Here is a 20,776-nt window from a genome sequence, read left to right as displayed (position 1 = left end):
TCATCAAGCACATAAAGGTAGCTAGAGAATTAGTTAAACCAAATGGAACTACAACAAACTCATAATGCCCATACTTGGTCTGGAAAGATGTCTTGCAGATTCCGTCTTCTATAATGTGTACCTGATGATATTTAGATCTCAAATCAATCTTCACAAACACTGTTTCTCCCTTCAACTAATCAAACATTTCATCAATCCTAGGTAACATATATCTTTTCTTGATGGTCACTTAGTTTATCTTTCTATAGTCAATGCATAGCCTGAGAGTACCATCCTTATTCTTCTCAAATAATACCGTTGTGCCCCATGGCGATACACTTGGCCTAATGTATCCTTTGTCAAGCATCTCTTTCAGTTGCAACTTTAACTCTACCAACTCAGGCATGCTCATCCTATAAGGTTCTTTTGACATTGGAGCTGCCCCTGGCACCAACTCAATAGAAACGTGTACTTCCCTATGAGGTGGTGACTTTGAAATATATGTAGGAAATACATCCTGAAACTGTTGTAGAATTGGGTACCTGCTCAAAATGTCTACATCCTCAACTTCCTTACCGTTATCACTATAAATATGCACTAGAAATAACACACACCCTTTACTGCAACTACACTTAGCCTGCATAGTTGTCCCTCTTTGTTCTCTATTATCATCCAAACACTCAATAGCCTTGTCATAAAAATCCACCTTGCTTCCCAATGGTAATACATTCAAATGTGTTGAGGTAGATATACCATTCAAAGAAAATGAACAAGATCTTACCCATTGATGAACTCGCTTCTTTGTACCTGTAGCCAACATCACTAACCAAGACTCTGCATGTACTTCTTTATTCAAACCACACTTATCCACCAGGTCAGGATTAACATAACTATAATTAGATCCTGGGTCAACCAAAATAGAAACAACTTGACCACAAAGCTTACCATCCATCTCAATAATAAACACCTAGTGACTTGCTTGTCTATTATCAAGAACTGCATAGATCCTAGGAATAATTTTACCAACATATCCCACTGTCTATGCCTCCTAAGCACTGTAGATTTGCAGTCTACCACCCTAATGATGTGGACAATATCTCCTACAATGATCTTCTCCACAAGTCCAACACTGCAGAGTCTTCTAGCCTTCATCCTTATTCTTCTCCTCGAATCAAAGTCCCTATCCTCTATCAGATGCATTGAACTTCTTAGATGGCATTTCATTCTCTTTATTACCTATATCCTAAGGTATTTCTCACTTCTTGTCCCATTTTCCTTTGTTCTTTGCATTACCTTTCCAGTCTGGCTTAGTCTCAGATCTGTGCTTCGATTGTTCATAGCAATGTTTTAGCTTTTAGATGGCCTCCTCCAATGATATAGGCTCATCAAACTCAATCCTATCTTTGAATGCAATCAGCAATCCACTAGTAAATATTTGAATCTTGGCCTTCTCCTCCTTGAGGTAAGGCACATACCTTAGTAGCTCCAAGAACCTGCCAGTGTACTTCTTATCTATCATCGATCCCCTCTTTAGCTCATAGAATTCTTTTGCCTTGTCATCAAAGTATCTCTTCGATAGGTACTTCTTCTTGAATAGTCTCTTAAACTCATTCCAAATCAAGTCCTCCTCATGAATCACTCTGACATTCTTCACATCTTCCCACCAAATATCTACTTTTCCTTTGAGATTGAATGTAGCTATTTTGGATTTCATGTTCTCTCAGTAATCATGCAACCCGAAGAAATTCCTCATACCAAGCAACCATGCCTCTACATCCAGTGATTTCTTCATTCCTCAATCAAATGTAGGTGGCTTTTCTTTCTTAAACTCATCTGGAAAATATCCCCTATGACTTCTCCTATAAGGATGATAACAATGTTGATCATAATGCATGTCAGAACCAGAACTAGAATAGTACAAGCATCCATCACCGCTCTTATCTGAAATATCCAAGGACATGCCATCTTTGATTGTGTCAGATCTATCCGACCTGTACCCACCAGGAGACCTATTACCATATGCCCCATTATTTATGTCCTCCTGCTCATGGCTGATCCGAAGGGGTCCCTGTTGCTACAATTCTGACAAACTCTAATGTATCACTGCATTTACCTTTTCTTGTTTCTCCTATGCGTGTATGATTATGCCATTATCTACCTTACAACTCCTTATTTCTTCCTTTAAGCTTCTTGGTGTGTCTGCAAAATTAGAATAATTCCCAACCCCACACTACTCATATGATCCATAGGGAGAGTCTCGGGAACTATAGTCTACCATCTTGCTAGTCATCTTTAATATTCTTCCTGCAAGGTATATCATGTCAACTAAACCAAATCACAATAAACCAACGTACCTTATCATAGTTCAAGGAGGATACCTCATCTTTAGGATGAAAAAATCAACGTAATTGATGTGTAACATAATCATGAAAACCTATAGAAATATAACACATAAGCATATAAGCATATAACCATCATTCTAGCTAGAGTCTAGCCATCAATGCATGACCATATCAACTACAAATACCATGACCTCATGCATGAAGAAAACCACCACATCATTGTACACTTGACCAAATGTGAATACTAATGTGCATAAGCAATGCATAATCAACCATACACTCATGGCGACACACTCCACAACAACACCATGAACTTCCCATGGTGACATCACTGCAACCATAACCCATACCATACAAATGCAACAAGCACATGGTCTTACAACACAAGAAACACATATGCAACTGACATGAATGCATGACCAACACAAAGCCCATAAAATATGAGGGGTGAACCATGCTCTGATACCACTGTGTAACACCCTTCTCCCACGTCTACCCAAGTAACCTAAAAACTAGGGTAAACATGTGATGAGAAGTTACTATGATATGATTCGACTCCATATGTGTCAATTAAGGAAGTGGAGACAACAGAATACATCACACAAACCTTCCACATCGGCAATAGAGCTCCCAGAAGCCATCCCAACCATTCAGGTAACCATCCCTTGAGACCAACTGAATTTTTAATGCATCAAACCCTTGGACACTCACTTGATATGGATAAGCATGCATCCAGGAGGCTCCAAACGCTCCCACAACATGGGTATTCCTGCCTCTAGGGAATTTTCTCCTCATACTTGCTTTTGTGACTCTGGGATTAATGCCAATTTTTCAGGCCCAAAGCCTAGGTCACTGTCCATAACTCAATGACACCTTCATAACCAAAAGATAAAAAAAGAATAATGATACAAATTCAATTACTTGAACAAGGACTTGATTGGACCCCAACTAGCCATGACAAGAATTTCATCAAACATGTCACAAACATGAAAGTTACGGGTCTTAACAACATAACTAAGCATAGGGATCTCATACTTATCTGAGAATCGCTAAGAAGCATTGATGCCTCAACACATTAGTTGTAATTTCATCTATTAGGCCATAGATACATTGTTCATTCATTTATAGGTAAACACAGGATGAGATCCATACATAGGCACTGTAATAATACATGCTCATAACAAACATAATAACAACAGAAATACCAAGGAAGCAACAACCATATAATCCACATATAAACCAGTACAATAATCTTGAAATAACAAGGAGAAATAACCACATATTAATGATGCAAAGACCAACCAAGGCTCCAGGACTAGCAACTCAACCCATATCTTCCTCCAGGCTTCTAGAGTGTTTGTCCAACTAGGGCTTCCAAGACTAGTAACTCAACCCACCAAGGGATTCCAAATCATTTTTCCAACCAAGGCTTCCAGGACTAGTAACTCGACCCAAGTTGTTACAGGGCTTCCAAAGTGTTTGTCCAACCAGGGCTTCCAGGAACTATTAACTCAACCCGACGTAGAGGAAACATGAGAACCAACTAGAAAAATAAAGAAATGAACTCACAACACAATGGCTATCCAGGAAATGGCATGCCTAGGAAAATCTACTTTCAATCTAGGCAAACCTCCATGCCAATGACAAATCATGACCAAATAAACCACATGCATATGTCATACATTCCAAAACAAGTGAGGAAAACATACATGAAACTCGATACCTACATCCTGATGTCCTCTTGTGCTTTCCTACTTTTCCTTTTCCTTCTAGCTCCAAAAACTCTAAGTATGTCACACTCCTCCAAGAGTGCTCCAAGCAAACTCTGTGTCCAAGAGTATGAGAGAGAGATAATAGAGAGAGAGCTCCAAAACTAAAAAGACAAAATTTTGTGAACTGATCCTCATAAGCCTTTTTATTAATGAGGCATCTATTTTCTTCATTTTCCATTATTTTCCCTCATTTTCCTCTTCACATGCAACATGTGACCTTTCACCTACCTTTTCTCCTCATTTCCATTATTTTTCATAAATAAATGTGCCAAAATTTCATTTTTCCTTTCCAAAGCCTTTGCCATTGTCTTTACCAATTTACTTAGCCATTAATCAACCACAAAGGATCCCCGTCACTATGTGTTTTCCCAACATTATGCTTGGAATAACTATCCCATCAATTGTGGTTATTATTTTGCCTTTATTAACTTTTATTACATGGAATTTTCACCAGGGTTGTTACAAATGTCTTGAGCTATGCAAGCTCAAGACAGAAATATATTGGTAGACAAAGAGCAGTGGATGTAGGTACTAAACCAACAACAATGTTGGCAAAATATTGGACCAAGTTGGATTAGAAGGAAAATAGCACAATATGATTGTGTATCTCAGATTCAGTATTGTTGAATATCTTAGGAGAATCTACAACAATGGCATTGTGGGATAAGTTAGGGGCATTATATCAATCTAAGTCCCTGGTGAACAAATTGTTCTTGCGAAAGAAGTTGTATAACTTAAGGATGAAGGATGGAGACCCAGTGATAGAGCATCTATATACTGTCAATACAATGGTAAGTCAACTATTATTTGTTGATATTAAGATTTCAGATGAATATAAATGCATCAGTCTTATGTTCTCTACCAGCTTTATTGTTATGCAACCAACTCACAAAAAGATAGATCAGTGACTTAAAAAGTATCCTCTTCAAGGGGGGAAACCTCCTTTACATTACATAAGTCAACAATTCTTGGATGATATAAATGACAATGCGTCTTTTGTATATATAGGAGTGTAAGGGGTCACAATATAATCAAAGCCTACATATCAATAATAATGTAAGGGCACAAAAATAAAAATAGTGAGCTTCTATGGGGCACAACAATAATAATATGGGGTTTGCATGGGCACAACAATAACAATAAGGGGGATACACTAATATTATAGGGACCTAACATGCCCCTCTCCTTCAAAAAAGTGTTTTCCTCAATGCTTAAGTATTTTTTGATGCTTCTAAATAAAATTTTCATCCTCCCATATGGAATATTCAATGGGTAAGTTCTTCCACTTAATGAGATACTCTGAAATTGATCGATTTCGTAGCTGTCAGGTTCTTGTTTCCATGACTACTTCAGGCTCAAATATGATTTTTCTTTCTTCATCAAGTTCTGGCAACACTATTTGAACTGGAAGCTTGTCACCGATAACCTTCTTTAAGAATGAAACATGGAAAACTTGGTGTACTCGAGAAGATGCAGGCAACTCCAATTTGTATGCCATAGTACCAATGTTTTGCAACATCATGTAAGGACCATAGTACTTGGGTGATAATTTATTATCCTTCTTATCTTGCTTGAGAGACATTTGTTTGTATGATTGTAGCCTTAAAAATGCCCAATCACCTACATCAAAACTTATTTCACTACGATGTTGATCTTCCTATTGTTTCATTCGATTTCGTGCCATAGTGAAGTTATCCATTAAGAGATGGATAACTTGTTGTCGATGCTCGATGTGATTTTCCACTTCTTGAACCTTAGAATTTTCTCTTACAGATGATGTGATGGATGGTAGATGATATCCATAAAGTGCCATAAATGGGGTCATTTTTACTGCAATATGGAAGGAATTTTTATACCACCATTCAACTAGAGGTAACCACTTGACCCATTGTGTTTGTTTATTAGATACAAAGCAACAAAGATATCCTTCCAAAAAAAAATTCACTATCTCAGTTTTCCCATCAGATTGGGGATGATAAGATGAGCTATGATCTAATTGAGTGCCAAGACAAGAAAATAATTCTGTACAAAAATTTGCAGTGAAAATAGGATCTCTATCACTTACTAGAATCTTTAGGTTTCCATGAAGCTTTTGAATTGTTTCCATAAATGCAGTAGCAACTATACCAACTTTAAAAGGATGAGATAATGCACAAAAGTGTGCATACTTCTGTTCTTGGTGTTAGACCTGCCAACATGTCAGAGGATCTCCCTGGTAAGAGGTCCCAATTAGACCTCAGACTGTTTGGTGTAGGAGTCCCAACAATGGGTCATACAGTAATGCCTTGACCGGGATTTCACACAGAGGCAAGTAAGATAACTTTGTTGGTAGCAAGGGTGTGACAGCTGCAACGAGCCAAGGAAAGTGCATGAGAGGCTCTAACACATGGGGGTTGAGATGAGTTTGCCCCTTATAAACCTGTAACAGTACTCAGCTTGGAAGGGAACACACGAATGAAAATGCATCACAAGCTGGAAAGCAAGTTAGCGAGCAATCCAAAGTGATGGTTAAACCAACAACACATTTCAAAAAGATTCATACATACTTATACATAATAATCCATACATGCATGTGTAGGCAAAAAATACATACATCATTTAGAGTAAACTAGATAGCATAGAATACAATACAACATATGCATGAAATGTGTTGGCTCTGTTATATTAAGAAGTGTAAGTTCCATTCATACAATACATCCATGTCCAACCACTAGTTCCAATAGTGGAACGTTGCAACCACAACTGCCTGCTCCTCCAAAGAGATGTACTAGCTTTCTGCAGTGGAGAAGCCAAAGCTCGTTACAATATTGTCGAAGCTTTCTCTAAGATACTCCTATCGAAGCTTGGATGACCAAAATCCCATACAATGAGTTATGAGGTTCTATTTATAACAAAGGGTGGGGTGACCCTTGACATTCCCCTTTGTGACAATTCATCTACCCTCATGACTCTTCATCTGCTCTATGACTATTACATCCAACTATTGACACTTGAACTTCCACTTGACACGACGTTACATTACAATGCACATGTGCTCATGTGAGACCAATGCTTTGACATGCTTGTGATGGTGAAGGTCATGAGCTAATTCCAAGCTTGGTCATCTGTGATGGTGTGCATACACCCCATGGTGACGTCTTGTTGAGGAAAACTCTTGCCTCTATTGCATGTGGGTGCATTGGTGTGGATCCTTCATCCAACTAGTCTACTAGCATGTGCATGGTCTTCTTGGTGCAACCGAACCGACAACACATTGATGCATAGTGTCTGTGATGATCTTCCAGTGTGTGCTGGTGGTCATGCATATCAACTTTCAACTACATGCTCAACTTTAGTTGGACTTTCTTCTTGTCTTCAACTTGGTGAGTGTGCTAAATGGTTTGAATCACATCTATGCACATAATGACATGCATGTTATTGAATCCCTTGCATGTGATCAACAACACTGCTCACCATGTCTGCTCCGTGCCAGCTGCTGGGATGGATCTATAACTTTTACGGGCACAGTTTCTGTCTAGTCAATTGAACGTCTTAAATTGCTCTGCATAAATTATCGATCCGGGTATCGTAAGCTGATGAAGTGTGGTGCACCATATGTGTGTAGTTAACCTTTTTCTTACTTCGTTGTTTTATAATTTATGTTGTTTTTGGAGTTTTGTTCTTGCTGATCTCCTAAAGTGTCTAATGCAAATGGAAATCCTATTCTAAGGTCTTAATAATACTTTTAAAGGTCAAGTATGGATGTAGATTTTAAGACAAGGTTTATGTCCCTTATAGTAAATTCCAAAACTTAGCACTTCAAAAGATCTCAAAACATGTTATTGATAAAATCAGTACTTGAACAAAAGTAAAAATATGCAGCTACTTAAATCAAGCAAAAGATGAAATACTAATCATGAAATCACTGTCTCTACTGCTTATCTAAATACAGAAATAAAAGTTATGCTATTTCACTCAAACAAATCAAAAAATGCAAACTAATAAAAGTAAAACCAATTCACTTCATTTATAGTCCGATAGCTCGCTAAGTAGTCTAAGCTATGGCTCTGGAGATAACGTCAATAATATGAGGAATTGATATCTAATTCCAGAAAAATAAAGCTAAAATCAAATCACATCATTCATAATCCGATAGCTCGCCAAGTACTCTAAGCTATGGCTCTGGAGATAACATCAATGATATGAGGAATTTGATATCTAATTGCAAAAAAATAAAGCTAAAATCAAATCACATCATTCATACTCTGATAGCTCGCCAAGTAGTCTAAGCTATGGCTCTGGAGATAACGTCAATGATATGAGGAATTTGATATCTAAACTAACTAACAAAGCAAATGAATAAGACTGAAATCAAAGCATAACTGAAATTGAAAAGATAAAAAAAAACAAAGTTAGCAGAGAGGCAAATCTCATGTCACTATTTGATGCAAAAACATGTAAAGAAAAACTAATCTACAATCAACTGGTTGAACACACTTGCATGAATTAAAATTGCATGAATGGAAAATCTAATCTATCAAGCTTGAAAGCAATAAAATGACATAATGAAATCAAAGTAAAATTACAAAATAAAATCTACTCTACCTTACATTCTAATGTGCTCCATGACATCTACTTCACATCTCCTTCCATGTTGAGAACATCAAAGCTTTATTCAAATTCTTCAAAATTACAAAGTACAACAAAGCTCTCCAAAGCTTTCAAAAGCCATCAAGGAAGAACTACAAACTCCAAGCTAAGCTAAGACTCACAAGCTAACAAGCTAAGCTCTAACAAGCTCACCAAACTCTAAGCTAACAAATGAAGGAGAGAGATCTCCTATTTATACAAAAAGATGAGAAGCCATCTCATTAATGAGAGTCCATGAATCTCTCCCTCTACCTCTAGAGTCCTAATCAAAATAAGAACTGATAAGACACATGTCTTCTTAGAGTTTCAATACAATTAGGAGATGTGACACATATCCTCATGATCCCATGATTCTTTCCACTCAAATTCGAATTTGGCCTTAGAGTGCCACATAAGGGTCTTCTAGAAGCCTCCTTTTGACCTACACATGTCAACAATCTCAACTCACTTGTTAGGTATAAGCATATGCACATTATTTTCTAATATTTAACCACAAATTCACTTAAAAAGGCTAAGAATTAATAAAGTTTGGAAAAACATAAATGTGGCCCAATGATAATGAAAGTGGGATGAATGTAGTGACATACTAGTGAAAAGGAAGTGAAATGGAGGTGATATAATGGACATAATAGTGAAAGTGTAATGGAAATGAATGACATTTTCAAGACCCAACAATTTCATCCATGAGTGCATGTTGTGCCCCCTGTTGTTCCTGTTCCTACTGCAACTCATTCTCTTATCTGTGCAACTCATGTTCTTCCTTGAGTTGTTGCTTCAACACATGCAAATCCTTCTTTGTTCCATTCTCTGTCTTCACGTGATTGCACCGTCACTTCATAGCCTGAGTCTCCAAAGTTGCTTTCATCATCAGTGGATCTGCTTGATCTTACAACTTTATTCCGCCTCTGTATTGTCAACAACCTTCCTCTTGCATTTGTTAGATCTGCTATGTTGCCTTTAGCTGCTGTTCATGATGTTGCCTGTTGTGATGCTACTACCATCATATCTTGATGTCCTTGTCTACAAACAACTTGATGTCTTTGTGAGTAGGCAACCTCATAGACACTTTATCGACTACATCCCCAAGTGTGCTTTGAATGGTGTCTTTGACTCTGATCTCCTGGAGACCATTGTACCTATGATGCTAAGAGGCAGATGAACACTTGTGGTACCTGGAGAGATGGAAACACTCATGGAAAGCAATCTGTTAGTTGAAAACCAAAATGAACCTGAGAAATGACTTGCAACATACCTATATGACTGATCATGAAGATCACACAATTTCCGTCGGGAGGTCGGGAGACTGATTGCCAAGACTAAGCAAGGCATAGTCTGGGCTACTAGTAGGTTGAATGATTGCTGGAACTACGTAATGCATAGTACAGTGTGGCTGTTGACTGCTAGAATTGTGCAATGCACAATCTCAGCTGGAAATGGTTGCAGTCTCAGTGACTACATTGCACAATTTTTTGGGCCAAGAGTCCCTATCCCTCAAAATTGTGCAATGCAAGACTGGAGGATAGTCATTAGGTAGAAATGCACATTTCCTCAAAGGAAGATAGAGCCTTCACTCTCAGTTTTGTGTAATGTTGTCTTGGTGAGGCGGAGTCCAGGCCAAGGCTACCCAAACTTGCTGACGGGAAACTAAAAACGAAATTGAATGTGGCTGCATGGTGATGCTGAGTGTAAGAATAAGTGAATGATCATGCATGCAAATGGTGAATGAAAAATTCAAAAAATAGAACAACATGCATGTGAGTGAGGCGAGTCACCGAATCAACGATTGTTCATGAAAAACAATTTCATGCATGCAACAACAGTGATATGTTAATGAAAATTGAAACAGTACTTGTACAAGATAGTATGTATCAAAACGACAACAAGCCTCACTAAAATCAACCAGAAAACATTCATACGAAGTGAAACACAAAAAGCGCCAAAAATGCAACACAAGACATGGAAAGCAGGCTTACCCCAAAACAACTAAGTTGAAGGTGCCTACAGCTCCTAGATGTGATGTCAGAGCTGGAAGGTTGATGTGAGGAATGAGCTCTGCAGCATTTGATTGATGAGTTTTTAAAAATCGTGGTTGTGATGCACATGCCACAAATCTAGGGAAAGTGACACTTGGTGGGAGGTTTCTGAGATGATCCTTGCATGTAACCTCCAATTGCCAAAAATATATCCTTGAAACAAGAGATTCCTTTGCATGCTACCTTGGGAGAAGCAACCCATGCATGCAAGTGTGTTTTCCTCGGTCCAGGAGGGAACCAGTCAACTCAACTGCACATGCAAGAGGCTGCTCAAACACTGGGAGAAAATGCGCATTTTTGGCTAGGAGCTGGGCTAGTTACTCAGAAAATTTTCATAATTTCTGGGTAAAGCAGGTGACTACTGCCAAATTTGCACAAATTCTGGGCTGAACAGCCCAGCTATGAATGATTTCACAATTTTCTGGGTGAGGCTTGCTCAGCAGAATTGTGCAATTCTGGGGCCCAGCAGGCTACAAGTCAGGGTTGCAATTTCTGGAGGGAAGGTTGGTTTAGATTTTTGCAAATTCCTGAAGGAGATACTCAACCTACCGATGGACCAAGTCCAAATGAACAGCCCTTGAGGGGAATGTATCAAGGTTTGATCAATAGGCTGTCTTTCTTCAAGAAAATCATTGGAGCTTGCATACTTAACAAAGCAAGACATGCTGATGTGAAGGTTGGTAGGGAGGCTCCAAAACAAAGTTAAGAAAAAATTTGGAGGGTCATTGTAGCTGCTACAACACTTGGAGACACACTGGTAGAACTCCGACTCTCTGAATGGACCTTGTTCATGAAAAGAAAGTCTAACACCTCTAGAAGTATTGTTTAGTACTCATCTTATCTTGGTTTCACACCAACATGATTGTAAGATGTAGCATTCACCATGCTCTTGTTCGATTGACACACATTCCAAGCCAAGTCAACACAGTTGTTTCAATTGGGGTTGAGAGGTATATTGATGTACAAGCATTATATTCGTAAGAGTCTCAGTTTCATCTTTGGCGTTGCTCCATTGCCAACAGGCCCGGACAATACCCCGGTGGAGTCACATAGGAACACAAGCATGGCTCCACTGCTAGCGAGCCTGGTCAGTACCCTGGCAGAGTTAGTTGCATCACCTCTCTGTGTAGGAAGCCTTCCTCTTCTTTCACCTTATCCATTTCCATTTTTTCAAAACCTTTTTTTTACTTTTCAATTTTTATTTTTTTTTGTAACTGTGCATAGCACTTATTCATTTCAAGAGGCATAAGAGGGATCCCAACTTATTGGGAGTAGAAGAGGTTGTTCTAGCAGAGAAGTAGTTTATTATACCTCTGCGTGCCCATTAACGCTTTTCCCCTCACCTTATTCTACTTGAATGAGCTGACAAGGGTTAACCCAAAAACAACCGACTAGAATAGGTGATACTAGTTAGCATGTAAGCGTTTTGTTTTCACCAAGGTTCACTTCGAATAGTACGTATTTTCCATTGATGTATCATGGACTAAAAGTAACAAGTTATTCATATAGAGGCAGAATGATAGGTAACCAAGTAGTGATATTTGCACAAGGCCTCTTGTACTTTACCCCGCTTGTTTCAAGTGTCATGCATGATTTCATGCAAAAGTAACCTACAGACAAAACAAGCAAACTAACAAACAACAAGTCAAAGCAAGAGCAGAAGCAAAAATCAAAAGAAATGTGAGTAAGAAAACAAGCAAGCAAACAAACAAACAAGCAAAGCAAGTAAGCAATTATGCATGCAAGAAAACTGACAGACAACAAACACTACTCCTACTCCTAAACTAACGGTACATGGCCTGATCACGTTAAGTGATATTTCCAATGTAGCCACTAGCGCATTGGTTGACCCACATTGGTGAAGGCTTTGTCTGTGAACAACCTAGTTGTGTGAACCAATAAGCAAGAAAGATATAACAATAAAGACAACCACACTTCGTGATTCAAAGTTCCCACGGGACATAAGTGAGTGCAAGTGCATGACGAGCAGTCTGTGGACTTAACATGGTGTTGTGTGATACTTCATGTAGATTTGAAGCATATGCACACTCTTGACTGTGACATGCAAGCAAATGAAAGAAACAAATATAACTTATGTCATGCATGCGTGCTTACAATGTAAGACTCCTCCAATGCATGAGTGATGGGACCGTGTAGTTCGAGTGGAGGAAGCATGATCTGTGTGTGATATTGATCTTCAATGCATATAGATGGGTGATGAGGAGCCTTGGGTGATTGAACAATTTCCTGATCGAAAGTGAGACTAACCCCAAGAGAGTGAGGACCTGACATAACCATCATCTCGGGCTGAAGTGCCTCGACAATCTTGGGTGTTTCAACTTCATCGCTAGATAGATCGTCATAGACCAGTGGCTTCGAAAAATCCACTGTGATAGGATCATGATCGTGATCAAATATGGAAGTAAAGGGATCATGATAGCCAAGATCAAAAAAATCACTAAATTCATTGGCATCCTCATGATCTGATGAATCAAATAGAGGGGTAGATAAAAAGCAAACAAATTCATCCTCTATGTTTCTGAAAGAGGAAGATGAAAGATCAAGTGGATTTTTAGTGAATAACTTATCCTATGTGCTATCGAATGATGGACCAACATCCGGTGTGTCCTGCGAGTGATCAACAATGGGTGCATCCATGGATGAAGATACACATGCAAAATCATGGATGATAGGTTCACCAAAGATGTTAGGAAAGAACAAAGGAGGCTCAGACAGAAGGGATTCATCCTTTGCCGAGTGTTGATGCTCAAGATCCCACTCATACTCTTCATGAATGACAGCACATGTTAGTTGTGAAACACCAACTCCATCAATGGCTTGTTCCTCATTCACAACAAGTGTAGATTCCAGAATGGAAGAACATAAGACAGTATCATCTGGAGGAACAATCGAGTGCAAAGATGGAGGTTGTGGAGGAAAATGCATATGACAACTCGATGGACTCACAACTAAGTCTGCATGAAAATTAAGTGAAGTAATGTTGGGAGGATGTGAAAGCTGAACAAGTGTGTGAGCATGATCCTCAACATCACTCTGCAGTGATGGAGTTGTTTGATAAAGGGATGGCGAATAGTCACTCATGATAGTGACCGCATCCACATGAGATTACGCAGCTCCCTCACTAAACAAGGTTGAGTGAGGCTTGATTTCAAACTTCTTCTTGGGACAAGCAGATTTCTTAATGAAATACTTGAATCAGTCCCAAAGATAGAGAAATTTCATCTGGCTCCTCGGAGCTTGAAACTGCAAGTCACGGAAGCGCTGCCAAAAATCCATAATCAATTCATGCAGAGCCTTCCATTGTTGTAGCAGTTTTTGGTCAAGATGGTCTAGATCAAAATGATATAAAGTATCTTCAATCAGATCATAGAAGTGATCAAGTGAGTGCACACTGTCATCTAGTAGGCTGCACAACCATTGGAGTGGAGATTCGTGAAGTGTGTATGCAAGCAGCAAGCTGGCCTGTTCATCAGAACACCCATCTTCCTCATGAAGCATGGAAAGAAAGTCATGTAAGTACTCAGGCTAGGCCACTTCGCCTTCACCATCATATGTGTAAGTGGACAAGTGATCGAAAAAATCCCTCATGATGGTGACATCTTCATGGTTTAAAAAACATCGTGGAGGGAGAAGAGTGCAAGAATCCATGAAAGATATGCAAAGGTTCAAAACAATATGAGAGGATACATCTTGTCATCTGGCCCTCCTTCTAGCACCAGAAATGTTGATGGTGTTGGACCCGCCAATATGTCAGGGGATATCCCTACTAAGAAGTCCCAATTAGACCTTAGACCATTTGGTGTAGGAGTCCCAGTAGTGGATCATACGGTAATTCCTTGACTGTGATTTCACACACAGGAAAGTAAGATAACTCTATTAGTAGCAAGGGTGTGACAGCTACAACGAGCCAAGGAAGGTGCATGAGAGGTTTTAACTCATGGGGGTTGAGATGAGTGTGGCCCTTGGAAACTTGTAATAGTACTCGACTTGGAAGGGAACAGACAAGTGAAAATGCATCACAAGCTGGAAAGCAAGTTAGTGAGCAATCCAAAGTGATGGTTAAACCAACAACACATTTCAGAAATATTCATACATACTTATACAAAATAGTCCATACATGCATGTGTAAGCAAACAATACATATATCATTTAGAGTAAACCAAATAGCATATAATACAATACAACATATGCATGAAATGTGTTGGCTCTGTTATATTAAGAACTATAAGTTCTAGTCATACAATACATCCATGTCCAACCACTATTTCCAATAGTGGAACATTACAGCCACAACCGCCTGCTCCTCCAAAGAGATGTACCATCTTTGCATAGTGAAGAAGCCAAGGCTCGTTATAATATTGTCCAAGCTTTCTCTAAGATTCTCCTATCGAAGCTTGGCTAACCAAAGGCCCATACAATGAGCTATGAGGTTTTATTTATAGCAAAGGTTGGGGTGACGCTTGGCATTCCCCTTTGCGACAATTCATCTACCCTCATGACTCTTGATCTACTCTATGACTGTTACATCCCACTATTGACACTTGAAATTCCACTTGACACAATGTTATATTACAATGCACATGCGCTCATGTGAGACAAAATGGCTTGAGGAAGCCATGCAAGACATCACAGACACTCGGTCTGTTTTGGTGAGACCAACTCTTTGAAATTCTTGTGATGGTGAAGGTGGTGAGTTGATGCCAAGCTTGGTCATCCATGATGGTGTGCATACACCCCATGGTGAAATCTTGCTGAAGCAAACCCTTGCCTCCATTGCATGCGGGTGCATTGGTGTGGCTCCTTCATCCAACTCGTCTGCTAGCATGCGCATGGTCTTCTTGGTGAAACCGAACCGGAAACACACTGATGCATAGTGTCCATGCTGATATTCCATTGTGTGTTGGTGGTCATGTGCATCAACTGTCAACTACATGCTCAACTCTAGTCAGACTTGCTTCTTGTCTTTGCCTTGGTGAGTGTGTTGAATGGGTTGGATCACATGCATGCACACAATGACATGCATGTTGTTGAATCCCTTACATGTGATCAACAACACTTCTCACCATGTCTACTATGTTCCAGCTGATGGGATGGATCTATAACTTGTAGGGGTGCAATTTCATCCATGAGTGCATGTTGCGCCCCCTGTTATTCCTATTCCCGCTACAAATCATTCACTTGTCTATGTAGTTCATGTTCTTCCTTGAGTTTCTACTTCAACTCATGAACCTCCTTATTTTTTCCATTCTCTGTCTTCGCACGATCGTGCCGTCACCTGATAGCCTGAGTCTCCAAAGTTGTTTTCATCATTAGTGGATTTTCTTGAGCTTGCAACTTTGTTTTGCCTCTATGTTGTCAACAACCTTCCTCTTGCATTCGTTGCATTTGGTATGATAGCTTTAGCTATTGTTCATGATGCTGCTTGTTGTGATGTTGTTTCCGTCATATCTTGATGTCGTTGTCTACGAACAAATTGATGTCCTCGTGAGTAGGCAAGCTCATAGACACTTGATTGACTGCATCCCCAAGTGTGCTCTGAATGGTGTCTTTGACTCTGATCTCCTGGAAGCCATTGTACCTGTCATGTTGAGAGGTATATGAACAACTTTGATACTTGGAGGCATGGAAACACTCATGGCAAGTAATTTGTCAGTCGAAAACCAAAATGAACCAAAGAACTGACTTGCAACATACCTGTGTGACTCATCACAAAGGTCGTGCAATTTCCACTAGGAGGTCAGGAGACTGACTGCCAAGACTGCACAAGGCATAGTCTGGCCTAATTGGAGGCTGACTGATTGCTGGAACTACACAATGCACAATCCAGTCTCGTTGTTGACAGCTAGAATTACGTAATGCACAATCTTAGCTAGAAATGGTTGCAGGCTCAGTGGCTGCATTGTGCAATTTTCTGGGCCAGCAGTCATTGTCTATCAGAATTGTGCAATGCAATACTAGAGGATAGTCACTAGGAAGAAATGTGAATTTCCTAAAAGGAAGACAAAGACTTCCCTCTCAGGATTGCGCAATGTTGTCTTGGTGAGGTGGTGTCTAGGCCAAGGCTACCCAGACTTGCCAACGGGCAACTAAAAACGAAAGTGAATGTGGATGCATGGTGATGCTGAGTGTAAGCATAAGTGAATGATTGTGCATGCAAACAGTGAATGACAGATTTAGAAAGCAAAAAAACATGCATTTCAGTGAGGTGAGTCGCCAAATCGATGACCATTTATGAAAAACAGTTTCATGCATGTGACAGCAGTGAGATGTTAATGAAAAATGAAACAGTGCTTGTACAAGCTAGTATGTATCAAAATGATAGCGACCACTCACTAAAATCAAGCAGACAACATTCATATGAAGCGAAACACAAAAAGTTCCAGAAATGCAACACAAGATATGGAAAGCGGGGTTACCCCAAAACCACTGAGATGAATGTGCTGACAGCTCCTAGATGTGATGTGGAATGTCAGAGATGCAAGGTTGATGTGAGGAATGAGCTCTACAATGTTCAATTGATGAGTTTTGATAAAATTGAGGTTGTGATGCGTATGCCACAATTTAGGGAAAGTGACACTTGGTGGGAGGTTTCTGAAATGATCCTTGCTTGTAACCTCCAACTACCAAAAATAGATCCCTGAAACAAGAGATGCATTACATGCTACCTTGGGAGAAGTAGCCCATGCATGCAAGTCTGTTTTCCTCGGTCCCGGAGGGAACTAGTTAACTTAGCTGCACATGCAAGAGGCTGCTCAACCGCTGGGAGAAAATGCGCATTTCTCGCCAGGAGCTGGGCTGGCTGCTCAGAAGATTTATACAATTTTTGGGCAGAGCAACTGACTGCTACCCAGATTTGTGCAAATTTTGGGCTGAGTAGCCCAACTGGGAAGGATTTCACAATTTTCTGGGTGAAGCTTGCTAAGCAGAATTGCACAATTCTGGGTACCAACGGGCTTCTAGTCAAGATTTTGCAATTTCTAGAGGGAAGGTTGGTTTCCCTCCATATTTGTGCAAATTATTGAAGGAGATTCTCAGCATGCTATTGGACCAAGTCCGGACGAACAACCTATGAGGGAAATGCATCAAAGATTTGATCGACAGGTTTACTTTCTGCAAGAAAATCACTGGAGCTTGTGTACTTGACGAAGCAAAACATGCTGCTATGAATGTTGGTAGGGAGGCTTCAAAACAAAGCTAAGGCAAAATTTTGGAGGGTGGTTGTAGCTACTACAACAACTTGGTAAGTATATCAACTACCACCACATTGATGCTCTTTCTTTCAAACTTAGGTAAACCTGTGATAAAATCCATTGATGCCTCCTCCAAACACTGACTTGGAATGGTTAAAGGTTGTAACATACCTAGGCTCTTATTTGTCTCTTGTTGTAAAACCAAACATTCTGCCACAAAATTCTAAATATTAGATTTAAGGCCATCCCAAAAGAATTCCTTCTTGACCCTATGGTAAGTTTCTAAAAATCTTGAGCGGCCTCCTAAGGGAGAGGTGTGCAATTCCAAAAAAATATTTTGTTTGAGTTGGGAATTATTACAAAGATATAAGTGATCTTCATACCATAATGAATAATTTATCTAGCTAAATTTATCAAATGTACTGGGATCTTGTTGCAACTTTTGAATGAGTGACCACACCTCTTCATTATTCTTCCATTCATCCCTTGCTTCAGTAATCCACTCAGGTTGGATAATAGAAATGGCAGAAAGAAATGCTTCCACATCCTCATCCTTTCTTGAGAGTGCATCTAAAACAACATTTTGCTTCCCTTTTTTGTAGATGATTCCAAATTCATAACCCAACATCTTTTTCAAACATTTTTACATCTCTTCTGAAGATAATATTTGTTCAAAAAAGTATTTGACTATCATGATCTGTTTTTACCTTGAAGAGTCTTCCCATTTGGTAGGGTCACCATTGCTTTAGTGCATGTATTTCATTCTCATAAATAGGTTTGTGTAAATAATTTCCTTTGATTGGACAACTTTCAAAAACAATGGATCTTTCTTCTTGCATTAAAACTACACCAATTCCATTTCCTGAGGCATCACATTCCACAATAAACGTTTTTGTGAAGTGTTGTGTAGCTAAGACCAGTGCTTGGCACATTTCCTCTTTAATATGTTCAAAGGCCTTCATTGCTTCTAGAGTTCAAGAAACTACATATTTCTTCAATAATGATGTTAGAGGTGCCACTATTCTCCCAAAATTCTTAACAAACTTGCAATAATACCATATCAACCTGAGAAATCCTCAAAGATGCTTTATGGTTGTATGGATTTTCCATTCCTTAATGGATTTAATTTTTTTAGGACCTACCTTAACACCCTCATGAGATACAATATGACCCAAATATTCCACCTCTTGTACTCCAAAGAAATATTTGGAGGTTTTTGTATATAATTTTTTCTCCTCCAATAGTTTGAGCACCTTGTCAATATGTTGACATTATCCTTTAAAGACTTGTTGTAGATTAGTATATCATAAAAAAATACTAAAACAAATTTTCTAAGGAAGCATTTGAAAATGGAATTCATCAAACCTTGAAATGTGGAAGGTGCATTAGTAAGGCCAAGAGGCATGACCAAAATTTCATAATGACCCTTATGAGTTCTGAATGTTGTTTTTAGAATTTCTTTAACTTTCATTCTAATTTGATGATATCCTGAATAGAGATCCAACTTGGTGAAGTAAATTTCTCCATGTAATTCATCCAAAAATTCATCAATGATAGGAATGGGAAATTTATATTTAATAGTGAGCTTGTTGAGCTCCCTATAATCTTGACACATATGCCATGATCTGTCCTTCTTGTGCATCAATACTACTAGAGCAGAGAAAGAACTTTGACTAGGTTGAGTTATACCAGCCTCTAACATTTCCGCAATCATACATTCAATTTCACTCTTTTGGGAAAAGGTATATCTATAAGGCCTGATGTTTGGAGGAACAATTTCTAGAATTAAATGAACAGCATGATCATGATCACACATAGGTGGAATTCCTTTGGGAGTCTGAAACACCTTGGAATGATTGTCCAAGGATTTTTGGAGATTTGGAGAAATAGATGATTTCTGTGTTCAAACCTATAGTGAGCATAATTGTGCAATCACACCCAGTTGTTCTTTCTTCAAAAGCTTTGTCATGCCGTAAGAGCTGATTATATTTCATGGTTAGGTTGATGCTATGTCATTTTCTAGAGCAATTTATAGTTCCTCCATTTGCAACCATCACTTGACACTTTGGTGTTGGATATAGAAAGTAATTCAATTCCTTGGCTATCTTACAATGAATAAAATTATGGGTACTACCCGAATCAATCAACACTATTACCTTTTTATTCTTGACATATCCTTCTATATTGAGAGTTTGAGGAGTGGTAATTACTACTAATGCATTACAAGATATGGTCAGATTCATGTTTTCTTTCTCTAGGGTTGGTTCTTGGTGTATATCCTCCTCTTTTGAGGTTTCTTGTTCCTTTCCTTCCTCCTCTTCACAATCTATGTAGAATAATTTCTTCACAACACAATTATGACCTTTAGTGTATTTTATATCACAACTGTAACAAAGCCATTTTTCTCTTTTTTCCTCCAATTGTTCTGGTTTCAACCTTTTACGTTGTGGAAGACTAGGAGTAGAAACACTTACATCTTTATAGTTGTGAGTGGTAAACTTCCTTGTTGCCATAATTTTGCTTTCAAATTTTCTTGCCACCCTGAATACATTCTCTAATGAATCAGGTTCCCAAAGGAAAACCTCATTTTGGATGTTATATTTTAAAGTTCCCATGAATACATCAATCCTATGCTCCTTTGGAATTTCGATTACCCTAATATTCAATCTTTAGAAGTCTTCAATGTGAACTGCCATTGAACCATTTTTTTTGAGATTTATCAATTGGCTAAAGAAGGTGTTTCTCTTTGTATATTCATAATGTGATATCATTTTCTCCGTAAAAATTGACTAGGTTACAAGTGGTTTAGA

Source organism: Pinus tabuliformis, chromosome 6, assembly GCF_031772625.1.
Source record: "Pinus tabuliformis cultivar Carrire ecotype Pingquan chromosome 6, CPIR1, whole genome shotgun sequence".
Taxonomy (NCBI): Eukaryota; Viridiplantae; Streptophyta; class Pinopsida; order Pinales; family Pinaceae; genus Pinus; species Pinus tabuliformis.
This window is presented reverse-complemented; position numbering follows the sequence as displayed.